Raw genomic sequence first — 14075 nt, 5'->3', positions numbered from 1 at the left:
GAGAGAGAGAGAGAGAATTATACTTTATTGAAAAGTAATTATTCTCTCTCTCTCTCTCTCTCTCTCTCTCTCTCAATACCTACGAAGAGAAACATTCTGAAATACATCAAAGGTGGCTCAAGGTCAAGTACGTTTGTGTGAACGTTTGTAAGAGAGTAGCAAGAGAGAGTGAGAGAATTGTATCTCATTAAGAAATGATTTCCTCTCACCCTCTCCCACAATGTATAGGGAGAGAGAAAGAGAGGGGGAGGGAAAGTAGATTAAATTTCATTGAGGAACAATCTCTCTCTCTCTCTCTCTCTCTCTCTCTCTCTCTCTGGTTTCATTTTAGGTCATTCATAATTCTTGTTTTGTTTCCATTTAGCTTTAAGATTCACGTGTGGATTTACACTCCCCTTCCCTCTTTTTCCACGCTGCCCTTGTTCCCTTGATTTCCTCCGTTTCTTCTACCTCTCTTCCTTCCCTCGCTCCACTTTCCCCCTCTCCGCTTTCCCCTGCCCGTCGCCAGTCCCAAGTCAATTGCCATGTCCCCCTCACTCACCCTTACCCCTCAGCATTTCGTCTTCCCTCTTGGTTCTTAGCGTCTCTTAACCTACATCAACCCTCTGTATGATACCCCTTCCTGACCCTCTTCTCTCTCTCTCTCTCTCTCTCTCTCTCTCTCTCTCTCTCCTCCCCTTATTTTTTCAGATTCACCCTGCTTTTCCCATTTCCGTTTCATATGCTTCCTTTCATTACCGTGTTTGATACCCTCCTCTCTCTCTCTCTCTCTCTCTCTCTCTCTCTCCCTCTCTCTCTCTCTCTCTTTCTCTTTCAAGGCCATCTTTGATTTCCCATACCCTAATTTCTTGTTCTTGCTCTATTTATCCTCTTAATCTTTGTCACCCTAGTACCCTTGACTTGCCCCCACAATCTCTCTCTCTCTCTCTCTCTCTCTCATACATTTCTCCTCGTTTCATTCACCTCTCCCTGTTGTTTGCTCCTGCATTCCTGTTTATACTTTAGTCCCTGTCCTTGTTCTGTTTCGTCCCTATTTTCTATTATCCGCAACATTCACATTATTACCAAGTTTTTGTTTTTCTCTTTTATAATCACCTCCTTCCCATTCGTATCTTATCGTAGGGAAGGGAGTAAGGTGTAACAGCAAAGACAACAATAAGAGTTAGGGTTGCTTAAAGTTGTGGAATTCAATATTCATGAGGGCAGTTGAATCAGCGGAACTTCAAAAGTTCAAACTTGCAGCATATTTTTTTTTTTTTTTTTTTTTTATGTTGAACAGGCTGACATAATTCTTTTTTACAGTTTATATTTGAAATATCTGTTTTACTGTAGGTATTGTTATTAAGATATTTTATTTTAATTGTTCATTACTTCTTATATAATTTACTTATTTCCTTATTTATCTGAACTATTTAACCCTCTTGGAGCCCTTTTGCTTTTCCAACTAGGGTTTTAGATTACCTAGTAATAATAATGATAATAATAATAATAATAATAAATTTCTTTTTTCTTTTGTGTTTGCATGAATTACATCTCGCTATCTTTTTCCTTATGTCTGGGATATTATGTTATCTCTTATCAAGTAACTATTTTTTTCTCCTGATATCGTTGTTCTTTTATTCTTTTTGAATGAAGGATTTCGTCTTCTAGTGTTTATTATTATTATTTTTATTATTATTATTATTATTATTATTATTATTATTATTATTATTATTATTTCTATCATCATCATCATCATTATTATTATATTATTATTATTATTATTATATTACTGTTTAACTAGTGCAAAGAGCCAAAACTTCACTTTTGTAATTTCTCTAAATCCAAAATCCTTGCCATCTCTTATGCTTTTACTCTCTCTCTCTCTCTCTCTCTCTCTCTCTCTCTCGTGCCCTACTTTTATCAATGAATTTTGTTTTTTGCATTATCATTCACTCTCGTCCTCCTTTCTCCCTCTGTTCTTTACTTCCGTGTCTTTCACGAAATCCTCTCATCTCTTCCCCTTCTCCTTCCCCTTCTCTCTCTCCCTCTCCCTCTCCCTCTCCCTTCTTCTCTTAATCAACTCGCTTTCTTTCTATCCCCTCTTTCGTGACCTTCATTCCTTCACCTTATCCCTTTCCCTGTTTCCCCATTCTCCACCCTCTTCTCATCTTCCCCTTTTTATCATCATACTTCCGCCTCATTCTCTCTCTCTCTCTCTCTCTCTCTCTCTCTCTCTCTCTCTCAACATCGTGTTTCTACTCCTGTTCTCCCTCTTTCTCTTTACTTCAAGTGTTTCCACACCGCCCCTTTTAGCTTTGAGTACAACCACCCTTATTTACAATACATACAGTAAGTATCCTTCACTGGTCTTCTTCTCTCACTTATGACTGTTATACCCTCTCTCTCTCTCTCTCTCTCTCTCTCTCTCTCTCTCTCCACCCTTTGCTACCCTTCTTACTCCCATCTCCTCCCCTTCCGACTGCGTCTCTTCGGGGCCCTTGAATATTTTTATTTTTCCTTCTAAAGATGTTTTTTTTTTTCTGTTTTTTCTAGTGCTTCTTATGATCGTCGTTTATTCTTCATCATTACACTTTTTGCTCTCTTCACGCCATACTGTTTTACTCTCTCTCTCTCTCTCTCTCTCTCTCTCTCTCTCTCTCTGCTGCTGCTTAGATCTCCCACGTGATTTCACTATTTTCATGCTCTCTCTCTCTCTCTCTCTCTCTCTCTCTCTCTCTCTCTCCTGCTTAGACCACGTGTTACTCCTATTTTCTTGCTATTGGGAATCTCTCTCTCTCTCTCTCTCTCTCTCTCTCTACTGCTTAAATCTCCACGTGTTTTATACTATTATCCTCTTTCTCTCTCTCTCTCTCTCTCTCTCTCTCTGCTGTTTAGACCTCCACGTGTTTTTCCTATTTTCTTGCTAGTGAGAATCTCTGTCTCTCTTTTCTCTCTCTCTCCTCTCTCTCTTCTCTCTCTCTCTCATACATTTCCCCTCGCTTAGTCCTTTCGGCAACCCCTCAGCCCTCAATTTTACCCCTCAGGTTTTTGCCCGTTGCATTCTAATTATCATAATGCAATCATAATCAGCGTAGGGTTGTAATCCTCAGTGGTTATTAACGTAGGGAAAAAAAGTCATACGGGAGACTGAAGGGAAGATTGGAGGTTTTAGGGGAATGTGAGGTGGGGGGTTGGGGTTAGGGGGGGGGGTGGCCCTTTGGGTGGCGGGGAATCAAAGAAGAGGGGGAATTCAAAAGAGGATCACAGAAGGGGAAGAATAATGAGCATAATGATGATGATGATGATGATAATGTTGATGACGATTAAGGACACGGTCAAGGCGTAGTGACTGAGAAATGAAAGGATTTGAGAGAGAGAGAGAGAGAGAGAGAGAGAGAGAGAGCCCTATTATGAAGGGCTAATTATAGTGGGGTGGGGTAGAGGCGTCTATGGCTTAAGTGTATGGGAGCTGTGAGGAAAGGTGATGTTTGTTATGGACAAAACATCCAAGCGAAAGGATTGGGTGTAACTAAGAACAACAACTAAGGAATTTACGAGTAAACAAATACGCACAAACAAACGAAGACAAATACTTAGATGAATTATCAGAAATAATGATTGAGAGATTGGAATAATCAAAATAATTACTATGAGAGATAAGCCTTTTTTTTAATTATGCCAAAGAATGGATCGAGTGTATAGATTATTTATTATCAAATCATGTCAGAGAGAAATTAATTATCTGTATGAATAGATAAGGAAGGGATTTAACAACAGGAAATAAAGAAAGATATTTCGAGTGAAATGTAAAACAGATTAAATTGCAATTGTTGAAAGGCATATCTCTCTCTCTCTCTCTCTCTCTCTCTCTCTCTCTCTCTCTCTCTCTCTAAAATTATGGTAATGGGTATATCTCTTCCTGTTTACAGAAGTATGGTTCTCTCTCTCTCTCTCTCTCTCTCTCTCTCTCTCTCTCTCTCTCAAAGTATGGGTATATCTTTCTTTTTATAGAAGTATAGGTCTCTCTCTCTCTCTCTCTCTCTCTCTCTCTCTCTTTAAAAGCCCGGGTATGAAAACAAACTTAAAAGAAATGGCTATAAAACTTGTTTAAAACATGAGAAATGACTCCTCCTATAAGTAATATAATCCCCCCTATAAATGAAAAAAAAAAGCAGGAATTGTAAAAGCTATGTGGAATCACCCCAGTCTGGATGGAATGTGACTATTAATAATAGGTGATGAAATCATGAAAGTGTTCAAAGGGAGGAGGAAAAAAAAAAAAAACTTATAAAATAACGTTGTGATGGAGGAGTATTAAAGTAAGTAAAATAATAATGAAGGAATGTAGAATATCAGATTAGGAATTACAGGGCGTAATGTAGAAAAGAGAATAAAGGAGTGGAATAGATAAAGCAAAAGAGAAAACGAAGAATGCGGAAAAGGGGAGTAACAGAGGCTGGTAACGGAAGGGAGAGGAGATGAGAGAGAGAGATAGCAAGAAGGGAAATGTATTATAAACACGGTTTCTATTTATACTACTGGAATGACTAAATTTGACATCATAATTGAGAGTGGATTTGGTTTATTTAAGGTAACGCGTTGTATTATTATTATTATTATTGTTATTATTATTATTATTATTATTATTATTATTGTTATTATTATAATTGTTATTATGGTTGTTGTTATTATTATCATTATCATTGTTATTATTATTATTATTATTATTATTATTTTGGGTTTGGATTATTTCAGGCAACGTGTTGTGTTATTATTATTATTATTATTATTATTATTATTATTATAATTATTATTATTAATTGCCAAGCTACAACCCTAGTTGGAAACACAGGAGGCTTTAAGCCCTAGGGATACAGGAGGGAAAATAGCCCATTGAGGAAAGGATATATCGAAACAACAAGAGAAGTATTTAACAATTAAGATAAATTAATTCAAGAATAGTAACAACATTAAGATAAATATTCCCTATATAAGCTATGAAAACTTTAAGAAAAACATTCCATTTATTTCTCTTCCTCTTGAGTTTTTTTTTTTTTTTATAATTTATATATGGAAGATTTAATTTGATGCTGTTACTGTTTTTTTTTAAATATTTGATTTTTATTGTCCATTACTTCTCTTGAAGGTTATTTATTTCCTTATTTCCTTACCTCACTGGGCTATTTTCCCCTGTTGAAGGTTGGGCTTATAGGAATTTGCTTTTCCATGTATGGTTGTAGCTCAGCTTGTAATAATAATAATAATAATAATAATAATAATAATAATAATAATAATAATAATAATATGTAATAATAATAATGATAATAATAATGATAATAATAATAATAATAATATGTAATAATGATAATAATAATAATAATAATAATAATAATATGTAATAATAATAATAATAATAATAATAATGATAATAATATGATAGATGATTCCAAGATATACAGTACGTAATAAGCTAAATTCGTAGTATATCCTAAATACACTAAAGGTATGCTTTACAATTTAATACATGTATTTATTTATGTAATAGATACAGTGCCAAGTATGTTATTATTTGTCTCTTTATATATTTAATCTTTGTATTACATATATATATATATATATATATGTATGTATATGTATATTTATATATATATATATATATATATATAGAGAGAGAGAGAGAGAGAGAGAGAGAGAGAGAGAGAGAAAGAGAGAGAGAGAGAGAGAGAGAGAGAGAGAGTATGTGTTTTTGTGTGAATGTTACAGATTAAGTCAATATAAGTTAACCTATTTGAGCAGGTAGTGGCAAGTTAATTCAAACAGAAATATATATCATTTAACCCTTCAAGGGTCATACACGCTAACATATACGAAGTACAACCTTTCAATAATTTAATTATTCAGTCATACACATCCCAGAAATTTCACTACTTTAAGAAAATATATCTTTGGACTCTCATTAGCGTTCATGATTATACCTAATTACTGTCATATTTGATGGGCTCGGAATATTAGCGATTCCTCCATTAGACTTTAATTAGATGAACTGCCAGATCATCTACACCCTCCTCAGAGGAAGAAATTTTTTTTTTTTTTTTTTTTTTTTTTTTTTTTATAAAGCAATTGGTTGATAATGGCGATAATGATAGTGGCAACGTAAGAAGCGAAGAGTAATCGGTTGTTTTCGCTAAAAAGGGAAAAAGGTATATATGAAAAGCTTTTGAATATAATCATATAATTGAGATAATTATAAGGATATTTAAGCTGGGGAAAATGCGGAAATTCCGAGAGAGAGAGAGAGAGAGAGAGAGAGAGAGAGAGAGAGAGATAGGTGCTAAGAGGGGGAGTGAAGGGGAAATGAGTGATGAGAGGGAGAGCATAATGAACGAGGGGAGAGGGTAAACGTTGGAAGAAGAGGACGTAAAAATAAAAAAAGAGGTGAAGGGAGGAAGGGAATAAACATAGAGTAAAAGGAGAGAGAGAGAGAGAGAGGGAGAGAATATGAATGGATGTAGGGGGAGATAGATGAGTAACAGAGGGAGAGAAAAGAGAGAATTAGGGAAGAATCTGCCAAGAGAAAAAAAAATGGAGAAAGAAGCAGGGAGAAGGATACGATTAAAGATTGGGAATGGGAAGGATCTCGAGTGTACAAGAGGAATGGCAGGAATAGGGGGCCAGACTTGGAATCTGATGGAATAAGTGACACGTGCGGTGGAATATGTGAAAGATATTCATGAAATATGGATTGTAATGCGACATAAAGTGATAAAGGAAGGAACAGGCGGAGAGGAATAATAGCGGGGGTGGAGAGAAGTCATGAGGACGAGTCTGTCCACGTGTTGGTGAGGTGTTTGGGCTGTATGTATTATTATTATTATTATTATTATTATTATTATTATTATTATTATTATTATCATTATTGTTGTTGTTTTTATCATTATTATTATGATTATTATTATTATTATTTTTATTATTATTGTTATTATTATTATTTTTATTATTATTATTATTGTTATTATTATTATTGTTGTTGTTGTTGTTGTTGTTATTGTTGTTGTTTATTATTATTACTATTATTATTATTATTATTATTATTATTATTATTATTATTACTTGCTAGGCTACAACCCTAGTTGGAAAGGCATGGTGCCATAAGTCCAATGGCTCCAACAGGGAAAAATAGCCCAGTGAGGAAAGAAAATAAGGTAATAGATAGACTATAAGAGAAGTAATAACAATCAAAATTAAATAATTTGATATCAATCACATTAAATGAGATCTATCATATATAAACTATTAAAAATTCATACAAACAACAGAAAGAGAAACAATATAGACATAACGTGCTCGAGTGTACCCTCAAGCAAGAAAACTCTAACCCAAGACAGTGGAAGGCCATAGTACAGAGGCTATGGCCTTACCCAAGACTAGAGAACAATGGTTTGATTCTGGAGTGTCCTTCTCCTAGAAGAGTTGCTTACCATAGCTAAAGAGTGTCTTCTACCATTATCAAAAGGAAAGTAGCCGCTGAACAATTACAGAGATGTAGTTAACCTCTTGAGAGAAGAAGAATTGTTTGGTAATCTTAGTGTTGATATGTGTTCGAGGACAGAGGAGAATATGAAAAGAATAGGCCAGACTATTCGGTGTGTATGTAAGCAACGAAAGAATGAGCCGTAACCAGAGAAAGGGGATCCAATGTAGTACTGTCTGGCCATTCAAGGACCTCATAACTCTCTAGCGGTAATATCTCAACGGGTGGCTGGTGCCCTGGCCAACCTACTACCTACCTGTAAGGAATGAAGAAGAAGAAGAAGAAGAAGAGGAGAAATTATATTTATGAAGATCGTGAATGACAGGAAATGCTGAGGTCTCAAATGTCCATTACAGTCCACCCTATAGAAGGGAAAAGCAGATTATGAATGGAAGGAATTGATTAATGCGCCTTACAAACGCAATAATTCCAAAATGTATGAACCCAAATGACATGTATGTGTGAGAGAGAGAGAGAGAGAGAGAGAGAGAGAGAGAGAGAGAGAGGTCAAATAAATGCACATTCGATAAAGTATGGAGAGAGAGAAAGAGAGAGAGAGATAATGTCAGGGAAACGAATAGATGCACATTTGATAAAGCGTAAGAGAGAGAGAGAGAGAGAGAGAGAGAGAGAGAGATAATGTCAGGGAAACGAATAGATGCACATTTGATAAAGCGTGAGAGAGAGAGAGAGAGAGAGAGAGAGAGAGAGAGATAATGTCAGGGAAACGAATAAATGCACATTTGATAAAGTATGGAGAGAGAGAGAGAGAGAGAGAGAGAGAGAGATAATGTCAGGGAAACGAATAAATGCACATTTGATAAAGCGTAAGTGAGAGAGAGAGAGAGAGAGAGAGAGAGAGAGATAGATAATGTCAGGGAAACGAATAGATGCACATTTGATAAAGCGTAAGAGAGAGAGAGAGAGAGAGAGAGAGAGAGAGAGAGTCAAAGAAACGGGAATAAAATGCACATTTGATAAAGCGTGGAAACATCAAGAGAAAAGCGATTATGGCTGTTGAGATGATCAAAGGAAAGGCGGATAAGGAAAAACAAGAATGGGAAGGGGTTGCAAGAGGAAGTAGTAGTAGTAGTAGTAATAGTAATAGTAGTGGTGGTGGGGAAATTATATCATCTATGAAAATACATTTACAATAAGGGGACTGTCAGTGTTTCTCTTTATGTTTTGAAATATTTCATGCTAAAATATTCCCGCTCCAAGCTGTGAGTCAACGCGAAGGGTAAGGTAGGGAGTGATTTTGTGATGACGTGTGCAGTGGTTTGTTGCAATGAAGGTTATTGTTATTCTCATATTTATATCTTTATTGTTTTGATCTGCTTGGTGTGTAGCTCTTTTATGATTACTTTTCTTTAGGAAAGATTGCTTGGTGTGTAGCTCTCTTATGATTACTTATCTTTTTGAAAGATTGCTTGGTGTGTAGCTTTCTTATGATTACTTTTCTGTAGGAAAGATTGCTTGGTGTGTAGCTCTCTTTAGATTACTTTTCTTTAGGAAAGATTGCTTTGTTTGTAGCTCTCTTATGATTACTTTTCTTTAGGAAAGATTGCTTTGTTTGTAGCTCTCTTTAGGTTACTTTTCTTTAGGAAAGATTGCTTGGTGTGTAGCTCTCTTTAGATTACTTTTCTTTAGGAAAGATTGCTTTGTTTGTAGCTCTCTTTAGATTACTTTTCTTTAGGAAAGATTGCTTGGTGTGTAGCTCTTTTATGATTACTTTTCTTTAGGAAAGATTGCTTGGTGTGTAGCTCTCTTTAGATTACTTTTCTTGAGGAAAGATTGCTTTGTTTGTAGCTCTCTTTAGATGACTTTTCTTGAGGAAAGATTGCTTGGTGTGTAGCTCTCTTTAGATTACTTTTCTTTAGGAAAGATTGCTTGGTGTGTAGCTCTTTTATGATTACTTTTCTTTAGGAAAGATTGCTTGGTGTGTAGCTCTCTTTTAATTACTTTTCTTTAGGAAAGGTTGCTTGGTGTGTAACTCTCTTTTGATTACTTTTCTTTAGGAAAGATTGCTTGGTGTGTAGCTCTCTTATGATTGCTTTTCTTTAGGAAAGGTTGCTTGGTGTGTAGCTCTCTTTAGATTACTTTTCTTTAGGAAAGATTGCTTGGTGTGTAGCTCTCTTTTGATTACTTTTCTTTAGGAAAGGTTGCTTGGTGTGTAACTCTCTTTAGATTACTTTTCTTTATGAAAGATTGCTTGGTGTGTAGCTCTCTTTTGATTACTTTTCTTTAGGAAAGGTTGCTTGGTGTGTAACTCTCTTTTGATTACTTTTCTTTAGGAAAGATTGCTTGGTGTGTAGCTCTCTTAATATTACTTTTCTTTAGGAAAGATTGCCTGGTGTGTAGCTCTCTTTAGATTACTTTTTTTTAGGAAAGATTGCTTTGTGTGTAGCTCTCTTATGATTCGGTTTCTTTACGAAAGTTTTTCAAAACTTGATATAATTGTCATTTGCTTTAGAATTTTTATTATGATAACATTATCTTTTTAACTTCATTGTTTTGATCTGCTTATGACGCCTTCTCTCTTGCAAAGATGCTCAAAACCTGATTAAATTGTCATTTAGAATTTTATTATGCACGGTGTAGTTCCATCTTTAATGTTATTATTGTTCTTAAACTTCTCTTGTAGTTTATTTCTTTATATCCTTTCCTCACTGGGCTATTTTCGCTGTTGCAGCTCTTAGACTTATAGCATCCTGCGTTTCCAACTAGGGTTGTAGGTTAGCAATTAATAATAACAACAACAATAATAATAATAATAATAATAATAATAATAATAATAATGATAATAATAATAATTGTAATAATAATAATACTTATTATTATTATTCTATTAAGTAACTTTTTTAGAAACAGGATTTCGTTGTCCTTTGCTGCTATAGTTAACATTTATTTTGGTTAAGGTTAATTTTATTTTCGATAATATGACCCAGATTCGCAATGTGGTCATGAGTCATTATGAACTTCCCAAGGGATATGATAATATAGTTTACTTACTGTCCCTTTAAGAGTGCGCCTGCAAGCTGGCTCTAAAGTCTGCTTAGTATACCTTGAATGAAAGGATTTTGTTCCTCTTTAAGTTGTGTTTGAGCATCATTTATCCTGCGTTATATATCCACCCCTTTATGTGATATTTAGAACCCCGATTTCTTCTTCGTTGAATGGATATTTTACAAATATTCCACTTCTGTAATAACTTTCGTGTTGTGGTGGCCGATGTGGTAACGTTCCTGACTGGTGAACAACGCCAGACTGGGGTCAGAGTCCCGCTCAAATATGTTAGTTTCTTTGGTCGCTGCAACCTCACTATCCTTGTGAGGTAAGGAGTGGGGTTTGGGGGAGCCTATAGGTCTATCTGCTGAGTCATCAGCAGCCACTGCCTGGCCCTCTTTGGTTCTAGCTTGGGGGGGAGGGGGCTTGGGCGCTGATCATATATATATATATATATATATATATAGTCAGTCTTTAGGCCATTGTCGTGCTTGATAGGGCAATGTCACTGTCCCTTGCCTCTGCCATTCATGAGCGGTCTTTAAACCTTTAAATACATTGTAATGCATATTTTTTATGAAGAATATTTATGTAAACTGTTTACTGAAGAATATTCTCAAATGATACTAAACGGTATTCTTGCTATTGGGGCATTTCTGTGTGTATGTGTTGTTTTTTTTTTTTATAGAAACTGATTACTGGGAATATGGTTTCAATACAACATAAGGAGATTTTTTTAAAAAACTCCCTTCATATTTACACCTTGCTGTCGAATATGTGGTTAGACAATCAATGCCATTTAAATCAGAATACCAGGGGAATTTCAAGTACTTCTGGTTATTTATAAGCCGTTCCCAATTAGCAATACTGCGCCTCTTAAATTGTATGGGGGAGTTGTGGAGAGAGGAAATGATAATGGTATATTCAGTTTTGATATAGATATTTGGGTAATATTGTCTTTTGAGGAACGCTCATTAAAACTAGATTATTTGAAATTAAATTTTTTTTTATATGTAATGTTCATATTTTGCTATTTTGTTTAAAACACTGAATATAAAATGTAGGCATACAAACAAATAAAACCTTATTGAATATATTATTTCAAAAGGGTTATTAAAGCTATTTAATTATCCATTTTATATAATATGCAATTATGTAATATATATATATATATATATATATATATGTATATATATATATATATTCAGTTATTCAACATATTTATTTTATACATTCTAAGAGTGAAATATGTTATTTTTATGGTTATCTTAGTAACAGGAGCTGAAAATACTGATAAAAGGGTTGTGGTGGCCGATGTAGTAACGTCCTTGACAGGTGAACGCCAAACTGGTGTTCGAGTCCGTCTCAAATTCCTCAGTTTCTTTGGTCGCTGCAACCTCACCATCCTTGTGAGCTAAGGATGGGAGGTTTGAAGGAGCTTATAAGTCTATCTGCTCGATCATCAGCAGCCCTCATTGGTCCTAGCTTGGGTGCAGAGGGGGCTTGGGCGTTGATCATATGTATGGTCAGTCTCTAGGGCATTGTCATGCATGATAGAGCAATGTCACTTTGTTTATAAGTAGGTGATCATTATTTCGCCTAACTTTCACCCTTTAGAGTCACCTTCAGACTTACCAGTCACTGCAACTTTTCTTCATTATCACCAGTCAAAAGCATTTCATTCACTGGATAATAAGCATTCCACATAATAATAACAGACATTATTATTCAACAAATGTATGCACAAATATTTATTAATTAGAGTACTATTGATTTTTCATACTTTTGCAATTATTCCAATTCAAGGATAGTGCATAAATGTTATCATAAAATGTCAAAGGTTATTTAGAAGAAAATTTGAGATAGAAGGCTCAAGATATTGTATGGGTTTTAGATAGAAAGCTTAAGATTTTGTTTGCGTTTTTAGATAAAGAGCTTGAGATATTGAATGGGTTTTAGATAAAAAGCTTAACCTTTTTTATGGATTTTAGTTAGGAAGCTTAAGATTTGTTATGGATTTTAGATAGAAAGCTTAAGATTTTGTTTGGGTTTTTAGATGAAGAGCTTGAGATATTGTATGGGTTTTAGATAAAAAGCTTACGATTTTGTTTGCGTTTTTAGATAAAGAGCTTGAGATATTTTATGGATTTTAGATAAAAAGCTTAACCTTTTTTATGGATTTTAGATAGGAAGCTTAAGATTTTTAATGGATTTTAGATAGAAAGCTTACGATTTTGTTTGGGTTTCTAGATAAAGAGCTTGAGATATTGTATGGGTTTTAGATAAAAAGCTTAACATTTTGTATGGGTTTTAGATGAAAAGCTTAAGATATGTTATGGGTTTTAGATAAAAAGCTTACGATTGGGGGGGGGGGGGGGTAGATAAAAAGCTTAACATTTTGTATGGGTTTTATATAGCAAGCTTAAGCACCAAGAACATAAGAAATTTTAATAAACTGTTTGCTAAATGTTATGTTATAATAATTAGTATAAGAAACCGCACCTGAACTAATAAATTTAAATGTTACAAATATGATTTCCGATCGTAAGAGAAACTGCTTCTATAAATGGAATAGCGAAAATGAAAGATGAAAATAATTAATAAAAATATTCACTTTCTCATTTAGTACTTAGTTCCAATTAATGTTATTGGGTATATGTTTATGCCAAACGTGTTTTGTCTTTAGTGAAAGTAAAGCATCATCACTCTTCAGTGAATACTTACTGTTTCGTCTATTAATGGCTTTGAGATCTAGAAGCATTATTGAAGATTTTTTATTATAGACAGTACTAAAGGAGTTAATACGCTTATAACTAATGAAAAATATAACATTCGTGATGTTTACAGATATTGTTAGACCCCAAACAGTTTAGATGCTAGGGTGGTGCATTCATCATCATCATCATCATCATCATCATCTCCTCCTACGCCTATTGACGCAAAGGGCTTCAATTAGATTTCGCCAATCGTCTCTATCTTGAGCTTTTAAATCAATACTTCTTCATTCATCATCATCTACTTCACGCTTCATAGTCCTCAGCCATGTAGGGCTGGGTCTTCCAACTCTTCTAGTGCCTTGTGGACCCCAGTTGAAAGTTTGGTAAACTAATCTCTCTTGTGTGGTGCATTATAAGCTTAATTTAACAATTATTTGTATTCCATAGTGGAAAGTAAAAGTTTTTTTTGTTTTTTTTTTGAGGGTAAAGAATGTCGATATGGAAATGATAAATTTAATAGAAATAAATACGGAAAGAATTCAATTCCTAGAAATATTATTGATGAAGTTTTTATGGTTTCAATTTATGATTGTATTTTAAATGTACATTTCTCCTTTATTTTTAGGTATTTTTATATTTCTTGACTTTTATCAGTAATTTTTATTAATTTTGTTATGTCAGTTTATATTTTTTAGGGCTTTTATTAGTGATTTTTATTACCTTTAATAAATTTCTATTCTTCTTGGCTCTTATTAGTGATTTTTATGATTTTTGTTGTGTCAAGTTTTATTATTTTTGGCTTTTATTAGTAAGTTTTATTTTTATTTCAATTTTGATTT

This window comes from Palaemon carinicauda, chromosome 9 (genome assembly GCF_036898095.1).
Source record: "Palaemon carinicauda isolate YSFRI2023 chromosome 9, ASM3689809v2, whole genome shotgun sequence".
NCBI lineage: Eukaryota > Metazoa > Arthropoda > Malacostraca > Decapoda > Palaemonidae > Palaemon > Palaemon carinicauda.
Note: the sequence above shows the minus strand (reverse complement) of the source record.